This window comes from Zingiber officinale, chromosome 2B (assembly GCF_018446385.1).
Source record: "Zingiber officinale cultivar Zhangliang chromosome 2B, Zo_v1.1, whole genome shotgun sequence".
Classification (NCBI taxonomy): Eukaryota; Viridiplantae; Streptophyta; class Magnoliopsida; order Zingiberales; family Zingiberaceae; genus Zingiber; species Zingiber officinale.
The window spans coordinates 8,678,979-8,682,410 of record NC_055989.1 but is presented as its reverse complement, the minus strand read 5'-3'; positions in this window follow the sequence as shown (position 1 = coordinate 8,682,410).

Here is a 3,432-nt window from a genome sequence, read left to right as displayed (position 1 = left end):
AGTACCTCAAGGAACAATGATAAACTAAAACTTGAGGTATTAGAGAAGGAGAATCAAGTCTTGAGGTCAAGACTTGATACTTTAGAAAAGGCTCTTAAGAACTTGGAGAAGTCATCTCTAGGGTTTAAGGGTCAAAAACCAAAGACAAAGGACAAGAGAGGTTTGGGTCACAAACCTAAGTCCCAAATGGTCAAGCCCACTTATCACAATGTTCCATTCGATTATGGAACAAAATCTAGGGCTAGGAAGACCATCACCAAGATCACAAGGGGAGTCACCCTTAGAGTTGATCTTGATGAGTCCCAAATGGCCAAGGCTTTAAAGCCTAAGAGGGTCATTAGGAGGGTTGCTAGGGAAGTCATCCCTAGTGAATATTTAGTGAACCCAATAAGCTCCAATAGGTATTGGGTTCCTAGGAGCGTGATTTCATCACGTTAGATGAGTTAGGGTGTGCCAACCTTACTTGAATAGGTAGTTAACCTAATCATGGCAAAAGGTGGCATGTTAGGAATTTTCAAGGTGCAATCAAGCCTTGAAAATGAAATTGAAAATTATTCCTAAGGTGATTAGGATGTGCCAATCACATTTGAGGAGTTCTCTTAGGTTAATTTAATTGGCACATGGTGATCTAAAAATCCTTAGTATATGATTTTAGGTCTAATACACTTAGGAATATGGATTTTATGGCAAAATGATCAAAATTATCAAAAATGGCAACTAAGACTAGAATTAGGTATTCTCTATACATTTACATGTTATTTGCCATATATTGTTTGCCATATGCCATGTCATGACATCATATTTATTTTATGATCATTTAAAATGTCATGATAACGCTTAGGTTATTTATATGTCATGCTCTATTTAAGTTTCATACTTTATGCCATGACATCATGACATTGGCACATGTTTCCATTTATGATATCATTTTATGCCATGTCATCATTTCTTGCATTTATAATCAATGAAATTGATTTAAGGTTAAAAATGCATGAGACCTTAGCCTAAGATAACCTAAACTCATATCTCACACCAAAATTGACTTGGATGTGTTTGATACACCTTAGTTGTGTGTGAGATATTAGGATGATGAGTTAGGAACAAGGTGCATAGTTCTTGTACCTAGATGAGTCTAATTCAAAATTGGGGATCATAGGGAAAGCTTATGTACAAGTCATGTACATTTAGCCCAAAGATTGTGGTCCTAAATTAAAGGGTTTAAAATCATTTCAAAATTGATTTTAAAAACCTTGATGAAGCTTTTCTAGTGATAGCATTCATCATTGAACAAGTTGATACAATGATAAGTTAACTTTGAGCTATTTCAAAGACTTTTGAACTTTGTATCAAGATTGAAAAATGAAAGTTATTTTCATAGAAAACTATTTTTCCATAATAGTATATGTTATGAGAAATGTATCCTCAAAGTTTTATAATTTTTGGAATTTTCTAGGAGTTTCTGAATTTCGGGAGGAAAATCAGAAATTCTGATATCAGACTTGTGGACCGATCAGAGAGGTTTCTGATCGGTCCAGGAAAGAGTGGATCGGTCACTAGGACCGATCCAGGGGATGCTGGATCGGTCACTGGACCGATCCAGTGAAGGCTGATCGGTCTGGTGACCGATCAGGGCGTGCCAAATTCTGTTTGTCTGAAATTGCAGCTATGGAAGTGGTGTTTTGGATTTCTAAAGGGTTGAAACTCTCCAAGACATTGTTGGTGCAATGGTCAAGGGGGAGTTGACCTTCAGGGGGAGTTTTACCTATTAGTCAAGGGGGAGTTGACTTTTAGGGGGAATTTTTACTCCTAAAGACTTGAGTGATATGGGATTATCACTAAGTTAATTGTTGGACCTTAGTATCAAGCAAGGGGGAAATTAAGAGTTTCAATGAAAGGTATGAGACTTTCATTAGGAAGAAACTCTTGACCTTGATTCACTCTTTTTGATGTGTGTCAAAAAGGGGGAGAGTGTAGGTTTGGGGAGAATGTTCAAGGAAGACCATTGGAAAACCTAAGTTAGGTTATCGGGTTAACCTAACTTGATTATGGGTTTGATTATGAGTTTTGTCAAACATGAAAAAGGGGGAGATTGTTGGTGCAACCTTAGGTCAAGGTTGACCTGGTTGACCCGACTCGAGTTGACCTGACTCGAGTTGTATTTTTATGTTTGACGAGAACATGATGGGAGATTGTTGGTGCAACCTTAGGTCAAGGTTGACCTGGTTGACCAGACTCGAGTTGACTTGACTCGAGTTGTATTTTGATGTTTGACGAGAACAAGCTTGGGAGATTGTGGGTGCAACCCGTGGTCAAGGTTGACCTGGTTGACCCGAGGTGAGTTGACCTGACTCGGAAAAGTCCAAGCAGGGAGCTTGGCACGGGAAAAGTCCAAGCAGGGAGTTTGGCATGATGAAAAGTCCAAGCAGGGAGCTTGGCACGGGAAAAGTCCAAGTATGGAGACTTGGCACGGAGAAGTCCAAGTATGGAAGCTTGGCACATTGGAAGTCGGAGAGGGCTCGGTAGCTCGTTCTCCGGACTAGGTCAGAGAGGGCTCGGTAGCTCGTTCTCTGGACCGCAAGTGGAAGTCGGAGAGGGCTCGGTAGCTCGTTCTCCGAACTGTGGTCAGAGAGGGCTCGGTAGCTCGTTCTCTGGACAGGCAGTGGGAAAGTCCTGGTGAGTGAAGCTAGGCAGTTGGAAAGTCCTGGTGAGTGAAGCCAGGTGAAAACCCTAGTGAGTGAAGCTAGGTGAAAGTCCTGGTGAGTGAAGCCGGGCAAGGGAAAATCCAGATGGATCAAGGGTAATCGGACATCTGGTGTTGAGAAGGTCAAGTAGGTCAAGGGAGTAACCGGATACTTGACACGAAGAGAAAAGTCCAAGTGGGTCAAAGGGATTGACCGGACACCTGGTGGGGAGTCTTAGCAGGTCAAGGGAGTGACCAGATGCTAAGCATGAGATACCAATAGGTCAAAGTTGACCGGATATTGGTTTGGAAGACTTGGAACTTGGTTTGGGCAAAAACCAAGCTCTGGATCGATCCAGCGATACGCTGGGTACCTGATCGGTCTGGTGACCGATCAGATAACGATCAGTGGCTTACTGAGGTTCTTCTGATCGGTCTGCAGACCGATCAGAAAGCGAACAGAAGGAGATCACCTTCGAGAGGGAAGGGCCTGATCGGTCATGGGACCGATCAGGGAAGGACCTGATCGGTCGCCATGACCGATCAGGGAAGGGCCTGATCGGTCTAGTGACCGATCAGGACCCTTGTGGACCGATCAGGATGAAGCCTGATCGGTCCACGTCCTAGTCGTTGCGTAGCAACGGCTAGTTTCTTCTGTGTCTTCTTCGCAAGTTATAAAAGGATTGAGGAGCTACTGTTCCAAGGTTACTACTTCTTCTTCTTGCTCTTCTTCCTACTGAGCTGCTGCTGTG